The following is a 20,188-nucleotide window of genomic DNA, read 5'->3' as shown; positions in this document are numbered from 1 at the left end:
TTAGGCATCGACTTCAGCTCAGGTCATGATCTCACAGTTTGTGAGTTCAAGCCTCGTCTCAGGCTCCGTGCTGACAGCTCAGAGCCTGGAGCCCGTTTTCAGATTCTGTGTCTCCCTCTCTCTCTGCCCCTTCCCTGCTCGTGCTCTGTCTCTCTGTCTCTGTCTCTCTGTCTCTCTCTCTCTCTCTCAAAAATAAATAGACATTAAAAACAAAAAAGAATATTCATGCAGCAATGACTGAATTGGAAAAAAAAAGTGGCTTATAGAAATAAGATGCCTATTGAGCTATATCTTCTGAATTTTCTTGTGTCTCAAACCCTTCTGGATTTACATGGGCATCAGACTAGCCATTGTGAAGTGTGATTTCATTTATAGTCATATCACAGAATAAGATTACTTTCGTTGACTGTGAGATTAGAGCCTTCCCCATAAATGTGTATTTTATAGCTACTGTTAGGTGTAAGCAATCATAGCTTAAAACTGGAAGCAAACACACAGAAATCATCCAGTTGATTCAGGCTAGAGGCTCTTAGGTAAGTCACTCTTCATTTGCCCAAGTCAAGATAAGCAGTGTTAACATTCTCATTATTCATCAATAAAACAAGAAGGATGAAAAGAATGGGAGAGCACTAAATGTGATAAATGCCAAATAAAATGTTTGGAAAAAGTGAATGTAGAAGTCAGGTGGAGATTAAAATACAACATATCTTTGGGTCACTCAGTTAAAAGGGTGAGTACATTCATCAGAGAATTGTATAGTGTTTGGCCAACATGTTAATTATAGACCTAAGGGAATCCTGACACAGGTAATATAAACACGCAGTTCTTATCATATATCATCACTAAGTATTATAAACTATCCCCAGGAAAACCATGGGTTTTTATTTCCAGCATAAAAAAATGGGTGAAATTTGGGGTCATGGTACCAGCCTGATGCGGAGAATTTTTAACCTAGTGATACTTATGTCAAGCTCAACTTACAGTAAATATTGAGATGAAAAGCTAAATCAAGAAAATATATATTTATCCTTATGCTGCACTACCTAGGGAAAAAATACTGTTGGTATCTCTTCTACACAACAAAGCAGGACATTATACCAAGAATATGATGTTAGTTATTTTGGAATATAGCTAACAAAATATATTGCATTGTTTTAGATGAAGGAAAACATGAATATAGTGGGGACATGTATGGATGTGCAACATGTGACACATTTAACTTGGTGAATATCAATAAAAAACATAACGGTTTCAATACTACAGACTCAACAACAAAAATCTGTACTATAGGTGGGCCATCCACCATTTTTGCTTGCGCACTGCAAAATAATCCAACCTCAGAAGAACTGAGAAGAAGAAGGAAAACAACCAGAAGGTTCTTTCTTGGCATACTTGACAAGGCAAGAAGAAAGAAGTTACTAAAACTTTAATTAAGTTAAAGTAGCACAGCATGGACATTAACTATCAGAAAGTATTAGTAACCAACAATTCATTCCATGCATAGCAAACTATGAGTATCATGTAGACCATGATAAAACAAAACAGAACTCTACACATATATAAAAAACAGAAAGAATGGCCACCCAGTTGAATATTACAAATGAAATTTGGATTTAAAAATAATCTCAGTCATAAGTCTAATTTTACATTTTTATCTAACAATGAAGAGTCAAGCATTTCAATTTTAGATCTAAAATCTGTATCTTTAAAATGATAGCACTGCATAGAGGCAGGTTTGCTGCAAAGTACTTGAAACTTTAGCATCCCTCACTTTTATAAGTTCCTTCCAGGACCACGAAGATTATGTGGTTTTGCAAAATATTCTAGGGTTGAATATTTCAGCCAAAATTTGCTCAGAAATCTGTCTCCTTCTACTCCAACTTTCTCCCCATTTCCATCCGATCACCTTGGGTGACAATAGAGTAGCCAAGGATATTTTTGAGATCCAGCTAAGGGGAAATTTATCTGGAAAAAACATTTAATTTAGATTTACTGGAGTATAGTTTGGGGATTTTCAGTGATTTCTATGTATAGTTAACTTATTGCTAGCCATAAATGGCTCCCACAAGTCTTACTACCAACCACTGAAAGAGCCAGAGGTGGTAGTATGATATGAACACATCTTTTAACACCTAGGACTGGAAGTATGTGGGTAGCAGAACAGGGAGAGAAGAAGGAAAGAGAAAGAAAGAAAGAAAGAAAGAAAGAAAGAAAGAAAGAAAGAAAGAAAGAAAGAAAGAAAGAAAGAAAGAAAGAAAGAGGGAAAGGAAGAAAGAAGAAAGAATAAAGAAACAGAGGAAGAAAGGAAGGAAGGGGGGAGGGAGGGAGGGAGGGAGGAAGGAAGGAAAGGAATGAAGGAAACAGAAAGAAATGAATGAATGAATGACTGGAGCCAGAAACTAACCTTTGGATATTTTCCCAGTCACCAAACATGTAAAGTTATAAGTGAAGAATTTGCTTCTCATCAATGCCTAGACAAAATATAAGTTCTCCCTTATCAGGAAAGAAATACATTGAATAATACAGTATATAAACCATAAATGCAACAGATATTTTATTTATTTATGGGAATTGCATTAGGATTTTATAAAAAAAAAAAAATCCTGTGTTTGTAGAACACAAGCCCAGAAGTGTTGCTCCAACTAATATGTTTGTGAGTGAAATCACTCACTTTCATGCCAACATATTGGGTCATGTCTAAGTGTATCTGACTCATCATGGCCAATGAAGTCTGAAGGTTACAGATGAAAAAGCATCCAAAATTGCTACATATGCAACAAGCCAATATGAAGAAACAAGTGTTCAGTGGCAAAATTCCTCATATATTCATCAATCAAGCAATGCACATATCAGTGTTGGGTTATATTATATGTAGCTCGAGACTCATGATTTTGACACAATCGAAGGGTAATTTTTTTAGTCATCCTTAAATTTATTTATGAAAACAACCATGAAAATTCTGATTAGAATTAGTAGAATATGAACCAAAATGATAAAATTAGCAAAGGAAGCAATAGAATTTATTCTGACATTGAGAAGTAAATTATGACAAAATTTAGGCCACACTAAAAGCAGTTATTCATTGAAAGGAAGACACAGATTTTGAAAAGAAGTAATGACTATAGTCTTAGATTATTTGAAAATCCAATTAATAAAGTAGACTAATTCTTATAAATACATTGGTAAAGACAATTTTTGCTAATTTGACACAAAATATTAACATATACAAAATAACACAAAACTCACAATAATTCTTTACTACAAGGACATAGTAGAGAAAAAAACTGGTTAATGCAGAGTATTTAAGATTACTTATTGCATAAGTAATCTTTAAATACCATGAAATATTATAGCCCTTACATGAAAGACAGTGGATACTTTTCCCAAATTTGAGAATAAGCCTAAAAATCTACTTGACATTGCTAAATTGATCTGTGAAGCTAAGTTTTCAGATCCAGCAATAAAAAATGATCCCAGAAATTTCCATCAACTTTCCAGAAGATGGATTGAATTATTGTTCTATGTAAAGAAATTAAAGAATTGTTGTCATATGAAGAGGCAAAGAGTATGTGGTGTACTTCCTGCAACAAAATTAAGGATAAAAATATCATAGAAATATATCAGATAGCTAACTATAAGGATTTTCAAATATTACATTTGCTTGCTTTTTAAATTGTTTACTTCTATTTCTTTCCTTAATTATTCACACCTGAATCTGTTTGTATTTTTAGTGCTGCATTATTTTTCAACAGGAGGGCCCCTGAAATTGCATAATTTAGATTTCATATGTCATAAAACCTAGATTCATACCCAGAGTTCCTGGATTTGATATTATAAGAGATGGATTCAGTTCTCAATTCACTAATTTCCAGGAGAGGTGATATTAAGCTACTACTTAGGATAAGAATATTGTTATTACAGACTGCTATAAAAACTAAATATATATTATCATGCATTATATATATATATATATATATATATATATATATATATATATAATCATGTACTGTAATATATAAAGCTCCATAAGGTAAAGATGTTACATTTACTATCATGCAACTGAATTCCCTTTTACAATGATCATTGTTCTTGTTTGCATAGGACATGAAACTTCACCTATATGAAGGGACAATCCAGAAAAATTCACCAAAACCACATGATTTAACTTAAGTACACGGAAGACTTTCTCAACAGTGAAAATTTTTAAATGTGGTCATGAGCTACTATGGGAAATTACACAATCTCTTGAAATTAAATCTCTTTGAAGACCCAAAGTAAATGGTTCAAATCTTCATGATCTAAAAGAGCCTGAAATTTCCCTTAAAAAGAAGAGAATTTATTTTAAGAACCTTTGTGTATTTTTTTCTTACTATTTTACTTACTACAAAATACAAGGCTATTTGGAGAAATTATAGAATAATAGAAGACAAAATCACTATCATTTATAATCTGGTGATTTAAACTTATAAGAAGTTATATAATACACATATATAGTAATAACTTACATTAAGACACATACACATTAATAACTCTTCAAATGTAAGTCAAAAATCAAGTCATGATCTGACCATGAAAAATCCCACTCTTATATACTTTCTCATTACACCCAGTGCCCTGTGTCATATCTGTATCTCAATTTCTCATTTTTTGCCTAATTCATGCTTCATTGTTGTCTAATTCTATTCCTTTATCCTACTATCTTAATTTAATGTCCATTGTCAACATATTTTAGTTTTTGCCTTTAGGTCATATGTTATGAAACTCTCTCCTTATGTGTATTTCCTAAGTTGTGGAAGATCCGATAGCCTCCACCAATATGTGATCATTTATTTTATATTTATACCTGTCATATAAGCTGTCAATTATTTTATTTCATCTTAAATATGCATATTCATTTTCCAGCTAGACCATAAGCTTACTTCAGATAAAGGGTATATAAAACAATATTGGATTCAACTTCAATAAATACTAAAATCTAAATTCACAATGGCCATAACAAGAAGTTTGTTCCTCACACATATGCATTCTGGGGGATTTGGGGACTGGTATAATGACTCTACCCCACAAAGTCCTCAGGGACCCAGCTTCTGAAGCTGCTACATTACCCAGTTACAAGGGGTACAATTCATAGGGGCTACAATGTGCATTAGAGCCGATTGGAGTTGTGCAACAATGTAACCCTCTGGGGTTTCTCCAGTCACTGCTCTAACACTCTTCAAGTGGCTTCGTGCTTATGATCCAAGATGACCTATACCCATGCTTCAGGGCAGCAAAATGAGAGAAGAGAGGAAGACGACTATGTTCATATATCAAAAAGATGCCCCCAAATCCACCATAGAAGATTTTAGCTTGCAGGTCATTGGCTAGAGTGTATGACCTCCACATGCCCACACCGATCTGGAAGGGGAGCTAGGAACTACATCCTACATTCTGGAAAACACTGGCCACTACAGGGAGAGAGAAATGGGAGCAAATAGAAAATAAAAATAAGGTGAAGCTGTCATTGTGAGGAAGAAAACAAAGGAAAAGAGATTTCAAAACTGGGAAAGTTTTGTCTTATTTTGCTTAGATTATACATCAGTATAAAGGCTTATTGGAAACTAAAGTCTTATGTGAGATATATAAGTACACATGTACTCGTATATCTCTTCATAAGGATAAAAAACATTTAAAGTCATTCCTAATTGTTTGATAATGTAAAATTGCATTTGCAAAGTAGACTATGAAGATTCTGAGGGAAAACACACTTTTTTTTTTAAGTTTCCATTATGTCAATAATAGTCTGTTGTGGCCTAAGTACTCAGTACATGCCAGGTAATATTTGTAAACCAAAGACTTCTGAATATATCATGATGAATATGTTTCTACATTATGTAAACTGTGCAAATTTCTCTTGGAAGGTGCTGGTAAGAAGGATAAGAAACAGTAAAGATTGAAAAGATGAGACTATAAATCGTCTTCATTGAAAGAGATGATTCCATAAAGTGCTAGAGTATCTCAGACGTTATATCTTCCAGCTGGTGTGCAAAGCCCTCTCTTCAAGGTCTTCACTAGAACTGGCATAAACATTACCTTACTGGAATGACATACACAACAAGACATAAAACAAGGTGTGTCCAAAGACGTTTTGAAGTTAACCTTGAACCAGAGTAGAAAATAGTCTATGCAAGTTTAAATAATTCAGGGGAAAGAAGAAAGAAAAAATATGAATAAAACTTTCCTTGACATAAAGCATTCTATCCTTTCTACTCTGTTGGTCTCTTCACTTCTCTAAGAAGGAGGCTAAATCTGAAATTAGAGTTGGAAAGGAATTTCAGTGACCCTTTGCCAGCAAGTGGCCCAATGTGCACCTGTGAGACACCTTTACTGGGGTTGCAGACCCAAGTGGGACATGTTCACTGCAGTTTAGAACAGATGGAGCCAGTACAGCAAAGAGTAACTTCTTTTATAAGCTCAATGAATCTAAACCTGTCTGATGTTTTCCAAGGGTAATTTGGAATAGATTCAGATAGTTCCAAACCACAGTATTTGGGCTTTAGCATGATCTTGTCTGGTAATGATTTAAATTTGATAACAAGCCAGAGTTCCAACTTTTTATCCCCTCTTCCCCCAAATTGATGTAGCAAACTATGAATTTATCATGCACCAAAATCATTTTTATATTGGTGTCCTACCATTCTACAGATAGATCATATTTTCAATAAAAAGAAAAACTAATTTCATGTTCATATTTTCCATTTGTAGAACCCATAACAAATATTTAACTTTCTGATGGTTAACTTTCTACAAGCTTGTTTCAGTTAGTAGAAAGAAATGTGACTCTATCTGTGGCTCACAAAAGCCCCATGCATGGCACAACACAATTTTGAAAAGATACAGATGGAAAGAGTTTATTCTCAGTGTGAAAAGCTATAATTTATTCTTGGGTAAATAAATAAATTAAAGACGATTCACATTTGGATTTGACCAGAAACAAATGTGAAGGGACTCCTCCAGTATACAATAGTAGCATTGGCATCCTTTTATATAAACAAGACACGAGCCAGCCATAGGCATTGGTATTTGGTGAATAATAAACAGTGGAGGGGCCTGATCACTACTATTAGCCATTGGGAGTCTGTGACAATCTAGTAAATGTACCAGAGCCATGTGCATGGCTCTGGTAAAATAGTTAATATGACATTCACATTGATAGAAATAGAGAATGACAGACTTCTTACTTTAAATGTCATCATGTTATGTGAAAAAGGGAAGAAAGGATTGGTGAATATAAGTCTTTCCAACCTCATTATGAACAATCCTATTTCTCCAATCCTTTCACCAAATTTTCACATAACATGGCTTCAAATCCCCTCAAAGTCTTGGTCATTTCTGCAAAAATGCCAGTCTATGTCTCCCTTAAAGTATAATGCCCCAAACTGAGTATTACAAGTTGAGCATAATCTGACCGTTGCAGAATAGTTGACCTAATACCAGCCTTTTTGGAGATTTTACTTTTTTATCAATGCAGCTACTTCAGTAGCTATTTGCAAAACACTAACAATCGCTATAACAACAACAATAGTAACGATGATAACAATAAATAAAAGAAAGAAAAACACACAACCACACAAACTTAGCAGACCATGAGCTCCACCTGAGATAGTAACGACCAATTCCACTACTTCCCAGCATCCACATTCTGCCTGGCAGATAGTGGCTATTGAACCCTACTAAAGGATAATGAATTTGGACCAAACTCATCAGAACTATCCAGATAAAAGCATAAGAAAATCAGAATTAGAAGTGATCTGTAGAGAAACAGGCTTTCCAAGATAGTTAGTGGAAGGCTGAAGGCTGAGAAATTATTCAAAACACCTGTGCATAGAATCTTACATCTTCTCAAAGGGTCTTGTGGCCTTGCTAACACTGAGCCTGGTGCAAGATCCAGGAAAATCCAATGTTTGTAAACATTCTCTGAAATAGACACACTTGGTTTGTTAGTGTAAGGCACTCCAAAAGGTGAGTATAAAGAGATGAGAACTGAGTACCTCAGATCTGGCATTTATAAGTCCCTGTCATTATGCTATGAATCAAGGGAAGCTCAGGTAAGATTTATCCCATGAATTCCCACTCTGTGTAAACTTATTATTCCCAATAAGAATTTGCATCTTTATCTGATTAAGTCAAGAGCCTCATCTACCCTTATACCCTGTGTGCATGTGTGTGCACACGTGTGCATGTCAATAGTCTCTTCATAAACACCTGACACCACCAAAACTCTTGTGGCTATAGATTTAAAACCAATTATATTAATAGGCATAAACATCTCCTGTGAATACACTGAAGAGTCAATATAATTCAAAAATAAAAGTTATAATATTTTGTCTTCAAAGACCATTTAATGAGATATGGATAGAAAAAATGCTTAAATGTAAATAATGAAGAATTAACTGTTCATCTGAGGCAAGAATAAGGTTTGTAGTTGTGCTAACAAAATGCCATCAAAGACCAAAATGTCTTTTGATATCTATAAAAACCAAATTCTAACAATTGTCAAGATAGATAGATGGATAGATATATAATAGATAAATAGATGGCAGATAGGTGATAGATAGATAGATAGATAGATAGATAGATAGATAGATAGATGGAGGCACATAAGCATTCCAAACTACATAAAGTTAAGTACACAGGGTTTAGGACCCCGTATACAAGTAGAGACAGGTTTTCATGAGTAAGAATGAAATCCAACACTGCAGATCTTGTGCAAGAAGCCAGACCTTAGAAGCCAGAGTATATACACATATACCAGAACTAAAAGGAGCTGTCTCATCCAAGAAAAGAGAACTAGAGTTGGTGAACTTGAAAAAACAAATCTGCACATTGGACTGGAAATGCAACACAGGTGTAGGCCACAGACTCTGAGCCATGTGTTGACAAAGAATATCCACCCCTTCCCAAATTGTGGAACTCAGATTCACACATATTTTTAAGGTACAGAAGCCTGTATTAAGAAGCAAATAAGAGAACTGGTCAAGAACCAATTAATCCTGTTGAGCTATGACAGAAGTAATCTTGGAAGGGGGTGGAAAGAGGTTGCTGCCTCCACAATCTAGGTCATACACAGGACTTTCACAGGTTGACAATTTTCCCTACAGAATATAAAATTTTATTTTTCAAGTTTGTTCTTAAAAGTAATTCATTATTTATTTTTATTATATTTTTATTTCAGTATAGTCAGCAGAAAAAAAAAGAGTTTACAACTAAAATGTTTAAATAACAAGAAGGGAAAACATATCATGAAGGAGTCAATAGATTAACAGAGAAGAAATCTCATATTCAAAATAGTAGGGCAATCTGAAAACGACTTTTATATAAATATTATTAAAATGCTTAAGTGAATAAACAAAGTAATAAAATCTGTGGGAAAATTGAGATGTTGATTAAATTTAGACATTGTTCAGTTAAATGTATAAGTAGATAAAGAATATATAGATAGAGGCTGTTTAACGTTCAAAATCATTAATAGGGTGGAGGAGATCAATTTACAAAAAGAAAGAGAGGTAAAAACAAACAAATAAAAAAAAACAGCAATCAATAAAAATCCAGGAAAAACATAGTCCAAGATGACGAAATTATAATCAGCCTCATTAGCCATTACAATCAATGAAACTAAATTAAGCTTACTTGTTGAAGTAGAGATTCTGAGATTGGATTACCTGCAATATCACTATATTTACCAAAGACAAGATTAAAACATAATAACACACTCAGGAAACAATAGATGTTGGTAAGGTTGAGGATAAAGGGGAACATTTTTGCACTTTGGTGGGAAGGCAAACTGGTGCAGCCACTCTGGAAAACAGTACAGAGGTTCCTCAAAAAATTAATAGAGCTACCTGCAACCTAGCAATCACATGACCAGGTATCTTTCCAAAGGATACAAATATGCTGATTGGATGGGGCACATGCACCTCAATGTTTATAGCAGCACTATCAACAAGAGCCAAATCACAGAAGGAGCCCAAATGTCAACTGACTCATGAATGGATAAAGAAGATGTGAGATATATGTGTATATATATATATATATATATATATATATATATATATATATACACACACACACACACACACATACATACACATATATATATGTATATATATATATATGTGTGTATATATATAATAGAATATCATTTGGCAATCAAAAAGAATGAAATCTTGCCATTTGCAACAACATGGATGGAACTAGAATGTATTATGCTAAGCAAAATAAGTCTATCAGAGAAAGATAAATATCATTATTTCACTCGTGTGGAATTTAAGAAACAAAACAGATGAACACAGGGGAAGGGAAAAGAAAAGATAAAAACAGAGAGGGAGGCAAACCATATAAGGCTCTTAATACAGAGGCTCTTAAATACAGAGAACAAACTGAGGGATGCTGGAGGGCAGATGCTGGATGGGCTAAATGGGTGATGGGCATTAAGGAGGGCACTTGTTGGGATGAGCACTAGGTGTTATATGCAAGTGATGAATCACTAAATTAACTCCTGAAACCATTATTACACTATATGCTAACTAAATTGTATTTAAAAAATAATAATAATAAAGTTCATATCATGGTTAAAAAAATAATAATAAAAATAAATAAATGCTAAAAAACCACAGTAACACAGAAATGTTAACATAAAATGATGGGAGGAAACACAGGAAAATATTAATCAAAATAATGCTTTGATGAGGTATTAATAAAAGATTAATAGAGAGAAAATGTGACCTTATTAATTAATAAAAGAAAAAATGGTCTAAGAGGATGTAACAACCATCAATATAAATGTATCTAAAAATATAGCTCTGAAATTAATAGGCAAAACACATAGAATATTAGTAAGGATGCAGATGTAAACAATACAATCAACAATCTTGATCTAATATACATGAAGAACCATGCACCCAGCAGTTAGAGAATACACATTCTTTTAAGCATATGAGTTATTTCAGAAACTGATCATGTAGCAGCCAAAAAAAGGAAGCCTCAATTAATTCTAAATATTAATAGAAAAATTCTATCGATTAAAATGCTCGCAGTCCTTTTAAGGGAGGCTATTGAGGGTTTTTAGCGAGGAGTGATTTGATCTTTCTTAAGTTTTAAGGATCCTTGTGGTTGCTGTATTGAAAATAAATTATAGGATCAAAGAAGGTTTAAGACAAAAGTAAAGAAACCAGATTTCTTGATGAATGGAAGGTTAAAGAAACCAGAGGCAAAATTAGTGCAAAAAAAGAAGTGCAAAATCATAAATGAAATATTTACTTCATGGAAATTACATAGAAATATCCATCACATAGAAATACAAGATCTACGTAGAAGAAAATGATAGTCCTGCTATAGAGTTAATGTGTGAGTCACAATGCAATATAGACTGGTTTTCTAAAAATTTTTTAGCCTTAAAAATAACACATTTAGGGGCACCTGGCTGGCTCAGTTGGTTAAGCGTACGACTTCAGCTCAGGTCATGATCTCACAGTTCGTGAGTCCGAGCCCTGCGTCAGGCTCTGTGCTGACAGCTCAGAGCCTGGAGCCTGCTTCAGATTCTGCATATCCCTCTCTCTGTGCCCCTTCCCCGCTCATGCTCTGTCTCTCTCTGTCTCAAAAATAAATAAAAACATTAAATTTTTTTTTTTTTTTAAATAACACATTTAAGAGAGTTGGAATAAAGTCAAAGAACCACACCACTGTGGCAGTCCTGATGGGTCAAACTGTCTGGTAGTTTCTCTCACCGTCTTTGAAATTGATTACTATATGATACTGGCTCCTTGGGGTCTTGGATATCACAATGGCTTCAAAAGAAAAAAAAAAATGACTCACTGTTTATTTACCAACATGAGTTAATTTATCAAAAAGAACATCACTTAACAGGGTAATTTATCATCTTTTACCACACATAATGCTCATATTCCAAGTTCTGCAAAGAAAACACTAAAATCTACCATCTTTGAGATAAACAATTAAATAAATAAGGAAGTGGCCAAAGGAGATTCAGCAAAAGAAAAAAAAAAAATCTTTGCTTGACTACCGGCTTCATATGAAAGACTGGAACAAGATTTTCTTAAATTTGGCTACTTGAAGAGCCTGCACCTATTTTACTGCATTTTTTGAATTCTGAAATCTCTCATCTTACTTTTTTTCCTTGTGAGAAGCTTAGTGTTGGCTGAGCTCAATGTCACTTAGACTAAATTTATGCACATTTTTTTATTGTAAATCAGTTAAGACCCTTTCTTCATCACCTTTATTATCTGCTTCTCCTTTTTCCATAAGAGCACGTACGCACCCATTCACACAATACAATTTTTTTTAATATTCTGATTTTAAAAGTACTTTTTCCCCTACTATCTACATAAAGTTTCCCTGTTACTCAATAAGGCTTCTATGCTTACTCTTTTAATATTTCACAGTTTCCTTATGGAACCTTACGAAGGAAAACACAGCTACTTCATTATATAGTCATTTCATATACTTTGGGATTGTGTTCATCTTTCTCTCAACTATCCTATGCCATAGCATCATGATGATTAAAACACCACCATCAAACTAAGAATTATATATGCTCTTTAAACTATCTCATGTTATCAACTGGAAAATACACTGTAGGAAAAAATGTGACCATTAAAACTGTTTGTTGAATAACATGACTATAAAAAGAAAAGGATTAAGTTTGAAGCTGATAGTTACAGAGAGTGAAAGAAATGTTTGGATGTTGTTTGGGATTATTCATTTCAACAAAGTCTGTCATGCTCAATAAGTTCCAAATGATAGTGTGGGAACATGTGAAATTGAAATTAGACTGTTGGAGAAATCTGAGAGCAGATACAGAAAATCAAAACATGCCATGCACAGCACCCAGCTATGCCTTAGACTATCATTTTCACTATCAGCCACTTAATAGCTTCTTCTCAGATTATGTACTCCTAATATGTGTTTTTTCCTAGAAATTACTAAGCTATCTAATAAACTTAATCAATTATTTTAAGTCAATGTGTTTAGAACTTAAGTATTTATATAAAGCATTACATTTATGGGGTGCCTAGGTGGCTCAGTCAATTAAGTGTCTGACTCTTAATTTCAGCTCAAGTCATAATCTCATGATTCCTGACATCCAGCCCTGAGTCAGGCTACACGCTGTTCTCCCTCCCTCTATGCCCCTCTCCCACTTGTTCTCTCTCTCTCTCTCAAAATAAATAAATAAACATTTTTTAAAAAGCATTAGATTTATGAAAAAGATATCTAAAGCTTCAAAATAACTTTAAATAGCAATATGTCATTGTCAGTTGAATTTCACATAGAGAAGGGAGTTTTTATTTATCTATCTATATATTTATTTATTTTATATGAAATTTATTGTCAAATTGGTTTCCATACAACACCCAGTGCTCATCCCAACAGGTGCCCTCCTCAATGCCCATCACCTACTTTCCCCTCCCCACCACCCCCATCAACCTTCAGTTTATTCTCAGTATTTAAGAGTGAGAAGAGAATTTTTAAAAGGAATAATGATTAAATGTGATTAACATTTTATCATTCATTTATATGTTTATATACAAAAAGGAATACCTAAATTATATTTAAATAGATGTATATGTATTCATATATCCAACAATCATTTATTAAGGCTTTATCAAGTACAAAGTACTAGGGATTCTGTAGCAATAGTAAGATAAATAAATTACCATCTCTTCCCTCAAAAACTGTACAACCAATAGGAGAGCTGTACATACAAGTAAAACTTGTAACATGAAGGCTGTTAAACCTGCCACAGGTGAGACTGACACTGTGTTATTAGGGTTAATTTTTTCATTCAGTTTTTCAAGAAGCAATAAAGGGATTCCTCATAAGTACCTGACACTCTTCTGGGGATAGTGGATAGAGAGAACAAGACCAACAATAAGAAAATTAGTAACTTCACATGATTATCATAAATGCATGCAATCAATAATTGAAAAGAGGATTCTAGTAAGAGGACTAGAAGATAGCTTGGTGTCCTATGATGGAGAGCCATGGAACTATTGAGGATCCATCATCTGCTTTGAGAAGAAAAATTGTTTTGGTTTACATTTCATAGGGACTAGCCATTCAAAGCCTTTTCCCTCTGTGAAATCCCATCTGCTGCATTGTTATCATACAGACTGTAATGCTTCTCTTACCATACATCATGCAATTATTTTACACCAAGGACTATAGCTATATATGATCCTTTCTAGTTTCATCTTTTTCTGATCCCTCATAAAATACTGCTGTTTAAATATGTCCAAATATCAAGATTCCACAACTTCTGATATTATGGAAAAAGTCCATTTTTCTCTGACCAGAGCATGTGTGTGTGCCATGTTCACATTTATTTCACTTAAAACAAATAACCTTAAAAAATAGAGTACTGTTCAGCTGGAACATTCCCAGGTAGATGGCTAACTACTAGCTCCTCTGGCAGTAGTTCTGTCCTGAGGCAGACATATCTATAAGGTTCTCACAAAGAATCTTGCCTCCCAGGACTCATGAAAAGGCAATGAAAATCATGGCTGTTATTTCTGTACAAATAACTCACATAAAGGGAATGCCAAGGCACCCTCTATTATTAGAATAACTCCACATTCCAAAAAAGTTGCATTTACTGCAGTTTTAACTCTCTCAGTGCAATATATGCCTTGCTACTGCAATTCCAGACACAGCCCCCATATCTATATGGCATTTAAAGCTTTGCTCAATTATTCTTCCCCACTAGTTAATAAAGGAAATAATGGTAATTATTATCTCCATTTTCTCCAAAAGAGTAAACCAAAACTTAGGCAGGATAACATAAAGAATTGCAGATGAAGAACTCTAAACTAGGTCTTTGATTCTTAGTCCAATGTTCCTTCCATAATAACATAAAGCCTTTATAGTGATAAACTTGAAATCCTGGAAGGATAATTCCTTGCACTTGAATGCAGACTATAGATGTGCTGAGAAATGAGGCAATTTTTCCATACAGATCAAAATGGTAAAATATAGAGCCAAAGATTTATGAACTGTGATGTTAATGCCAAATCCTCTAATGTACACTCCTAAACACTCGGTGTTTATTTTACATGTAAAAGGAAACTCAGGATGACATTCAACACTATTTCCTTCATTGATAACATTTCACAAACCCAATTCTTTATTTTTTAAGATTTTACAATATTGATTAATAGTCTTAAATTAAAACCTGTTGTTATATATCACATAGCATTTGTATTGTTTATCTCATTTGATCTATACAAAAACTCTGAGTATTAGAAAATATGGCATAGGAAGATGAAGTGAAAGGTCACTAGACCTTTATTTTCACTACACTTTGCACTGTATGGGGTTTTCTGGTAGTGTTGAGACCAGGACTTTATCACAACTAATGCAGACAATTTGATCTACTTTGAAAAAGGCAAGGTCAAAGAGTAACTATTGGTAGAGTGAAGTAATACCAAGAGATTCTGAAAGTAAAATAAATGTCCTTGATTTTTGAAACTCCTTGATTTGGTTATGCTCCCATATCAAATGCTTCAATAATATCTAAGTCCATTTCTGTCACTAAAGTACTGGTCTTGAGGAAGGCACTAGCTTTGATTCACCTGTGTATTTCTAGGACCAGCTTAAAGTCTGGAAATTATAGGTACTCCATAAATTCTTGGTAGATGAGTGAACAAATTAACTGTATAATGTTTTTATTTTTAAAATTTTTAAATAATGAGGGACCCCTGGGTGGCTCAGTCAGTTAAGCATCTGACCCTTTCAGGTCATGATCTCATGGTTTGTGAGCTTGGGTCCCACACCAGACTCTCGGCTGTCAGTGCAGAGCCCACTTCCAATCCTCTGTCCCCCTCTTTCTCTGTCCCTCTCCCACTCGTGTGCTTGCTCTTTCTCTCTCTCTCTTTCAAAAGTAAATAAAATTTTTTTTAAAAATTAATAATGAAAAATTTTCATTTGGAGACATTAATCAACCTGACCAAAATAATCATGAGACTAAATTTAGCTGCCTAAAATAGACATACTACATCTTACCCATTCTTAACCTTCATGTTTTCAAAATAATCTAAATAAAGATTATTTTTACAGTGTTTATAGTGATTTTTAGATATGCTTTTATTGTAAGTCATTAAAAGATCCCTGAATTCCTGCATGCCATTGAGACCATACTGATTCCTTAAGGAAAAGAAATTAGGATTTACTTGATTGTATAAGAGAAAAATAAATGAAAAATGACAGATTTTTAGTTGGAGTGGAAGAAGAAAGAGGATATGACCATAGCTTTTTAATTTACTCTTTACTCTTACACTGTTAGTGAAAATGCAAACTGGTGTAGCCACTCTGGAAAACAGTAGTGAGGTTGCTTAAAAAGTTAAAAATAGAACTACTCTATGATCCAGAAATTACTCTACTAGGTATTTACCCAAAGTTTACCAAAATACTGATTTGAAGGGATACATGCATCTCGATGTTTATAGCAGCATTATCAACAATAACCAAATTATAGAAAGAGCCCAAATGTCCACTAACTAATGAATGAATAAAGAAGATGTGGTGTATATATACAATGGAATATTACTCAGCAAACGAAAAGAATGAAATGTTGTCATTTGCAATGCCATGGATGGAGCTAAAGAGTATAATGCTTAGTGAAATAAGTCAAAGAAAGACAAATACCATATGATTTCACTCATCTGTGGAATTTAAGAAATGAAACAGACTCAGTTGAGTGTCTGACCCTTGATTTTGGCTCAGGTCATGATTCCAGGGTCGTGGGATCAAGGCCCACATTAGGCTCTATGCTGACTGTGGAGTCTGGTTAAGATTCTCTCTCTCTCTCCCTCTGCCACTTTTCCCTGCTTGTGTGCTCTCTCTCACTTGCTCTCTTAAAAAAGATAATAATTAAGAAAAGTAAAAAAAAAAACAAACAAACAGATGAACATAAATATAAGGGGAAAAAAAGAGAGAGGCAAACCCTGGAATAGACTCTTAAATATAGAGAACAAACTGAGAGTTACTGAAGGGGAAGTGGGCCAGGGTAATGGGCTGAATGGGTGATAGGTATTAAGGAGGGCACTTGTTGGGATGAGCACTGGATGTTATATGTAAGTGATGAATCACTAAATTCTACTCCTGAAACTAAAATTACACTATAAGTTAACTAACTAGAATTTAAATAAAAACTTGAAACTAAAAAAAAAAATTACTCTTCCCTTGCATAAACTGCCAGACCTCCTTTCCCTCACAATTACTAAGTGACTTTTCAACTTCAAACACCATTAAGATAGCCAGTGAGGAGATCTAGATCTACTCATTTTGCTCTAAAAATAGCTTCACGGGATGAATGTGAAAGAAAAAGAAATTCGATATGTAACTGATACTATTTGGCTTTAAGTTAAGTTACATTATGTGTTAAAACTCACTTTTAAAGCTCAAAGAATGAATGAACCTGTGCTTTGCCTCCCAGGGCTTTCTTCCTAATTCATCACTGACAGTGGAGCCAGTGTAAGAACAATGTGACCGTAACAGTTACCAATGACTGAACTAGGTTTTGAACAATTGCTGGAAGTCTAGGGCAAGATTCTCTCCGAATAACAATCGCATTAAAATATCTGCACCAACTTTCCCAATCTTCTGCCCAAACTCCTTCAGTTCCTGAGAGAAGATCTGTACAGTTCTTTGAAGGACCTAGGAAGAGTTGCTCATCAGCTTGTGGATAGTCTAGTCACGCAGGGAGTGCTACAACCAGGACATTTTTAGCACACTAGCAAAACCCAATGCACATCCATCACCACATCTGAGTGGGATTGGCAAGGACAGCACCATTCTACTTGGGCAGCTGAATAGTTTTATGGAATCCTTATGGTAGGGAGTGTGATCTTTAGAGAGAATACACATGTGATTTTGCTAAAAACCAGGATAATATTAGTCACATAAGCTCTGTCACTGGTTTTCTACAGAATCCAAAGACTTAAAGAAAAGATTTAAAGAATAATGATGCTACCACTGACCTTTAGTTGCTGAATGTTTTATGTACTGTTTCTAATGATAATAATTGAATGTGAAGTGTATTTTTTATACATTTTTCATAGAAAAATATCTTCCAAGTTAAAAGTTGAAAGAAAAAGATGTGAATCTCTGTGAGAGGTATTAATTCCACTGATAATTAGATGAAAAAAGAAGGCAGACCAGAGCAAATGTTTTGAATGATTTAACACATCAAAGAAAATAATAATCTAAATTACCTAATTCTGAAATTGTTTCTTTTAGTATATGTGAGAGTAGTAATCAAGAAGATTATAAAAATGATTTAGGAAAAGAAACAGTTTTCAAAGTTTAAGACAAAATTCTAATTATGTCAGTTATCTTGACATACAAATTTATAGGTGAGTTAGTAGGACACAGTGTATATCATGAGTGAGATATGACATCACAATCACCTACTGTGATTTACATCATATTAAGAGTTTAACATTTCAGTGAAACCATGGTCAAAAAAACATAGATGCTAAGAGAGGTAGGCACTCAAATATAGCCAATAACCATCAAATATAACCAATAGAGAATCAACCAGCAAGCCATCAATATATTTGACTAACTGCCTGCTTCTCTCTTCAAATGCTAATCTACTTGAGAACCACCCTTTTCCTCAGATGCTGGAAAGCCAGTTAATGTATAGCTGTAATTTAGCATTTCCACATGTTCCCAAGGTCTCGTGTTTCCTCTTCTGAATAGAAACACAGATAGACAGACTGGCAGACTGGCAGTCACACCCTTTCCACAGTTTTGGAAAGAAATTTAGAACAGTGGTTACCAAATGAAACTCAGTAAGTTCCTTCAGTGTTTAATGAAATGAGAAAAAAGAAAAGAAAAAAAGGACAACATAGTGAATTTTAAATAAAATGTAATTTCTGTTTTGGCAATTTGTGCTTTTTCTTTGTTAAAATACCCTTTGAATAATCAAGAGATGTTATAAAGAATGATAGCTGCTTAATTTTTTTCCTTTATCTTGATAAAATAAAAATCTTAAAACTATTCTGCCTGATCCCCCAGCTTTACCTTATTCTTACTAGTTTCTCTAAGCAAAAGTATTAAAACAACTGGTTCAGCATTTCACATGGAAATAAATGTGTTACTCGTTGAAAAATGTGGTTAATTCATATCATTATTCTAGTACACATAGCCTTTTCTGTACATAATCCATATACTCTTCTAGTACTGTAAAAGCCCTAAATTGTGTTTTTGTGAAATGGTTTCTGACTGTGTATCCACGTGTGTTTTTGCCTGTCTCTTTCTATTTCCCTTTTTCTTCTATTTCCTCTCTCCTGCATCTGACTTCTCCAAGCATCTGCCATGTTTTCATAGACTATTATTAAACAATTGTCCAAACTTCTGAATCTGGGCTTTTCTTGCTTAGAACAGCTAAACGTCCTGATGAGAAAAGAAGGCACACATATTTTAAATCAAATGCACTCTAAATAAAGTTCTGGATCCCTTATTAGTAATTAGAGCTGGGGTCTGAGTTTGAATTGAGACAATGAAGTACATGCAGCAAAAGTGAAAGGGAGTTACCACCTCCATAAATCAGTGTTTCCAAAGATTTGAGACCACCATTCATAGTGAGAAATTCATTTCATATGAGGACCCAGAAAGCACATTAACATAGACATAACTAAACATCCACAATTGAAGTTAAAGTCTCATGAAACAAAACTTATCCTCCTTTAGTGCAGTGCACTCTCATGTTTTTTATTCTATCATTTTTTTAAGCTGACCACAATGCCACATTGATTTCATGACCCACTAACATGTCATGGCTCATAGTTTGAAAATTATTGCCACAAAGCACACATCATAAGGTTGGTATTAAATTTCATAGGAATATAAAGTTTAAAACAATTAATTTCCTTTAAATCAACATAAAACTAGCAACCTAGCTGTACCAAATAATTTTCAAGTGTGCGGCCTTTGAATCTGAAGGAAAGAAACATATTTTTATCTCACCTGTCTCAATTTCCATTTCATCCACTCTGATTGGCTCTATCTCAACAATCCTTGGTTCTTCTCCAAATATTTTTTTTTAATTAGCAGAAGCAGAGGGGAGGAAAGATAAATAAAAATGTTTTATTTTTAAAAGTAAACTTTGAGGATCCCATTTTTAGCATTG

At 34.0% G+C, this 20,188-nt stretch overlaps 1 long non-coding RNA gene across 1 annotated transcript in view; it reads right to left on the bottom strand.

Moving 5' to 3' along the window:
* LOC131507189 (uncharacterized) overlaps positions 1-20,188 on the bottom strand; it is a 386,000-nt gene that overhangs the window by 89,900 nt on the left and 275,912 nt on the right. The window lies entirely within an intron of this gene.

Source organism: Neofelis nebulosa, chromosome 3 (genome assembly GCF_028018385.1).
Source record: "Neofelis nebulosa isolate mNeoNeb1 chromosome 3, mNeoNeb1.pri, whole genome shotgun sequence".
Lineage (NCBI taxonomy): Eukaryota > Metazoa > Chordata > Mammalia > Carnivora > Felidae > Neofelis > Neofelis nebulosa.
This window is presented reverse-complemented; position numbering and strand designations above follow the sequence as displayed.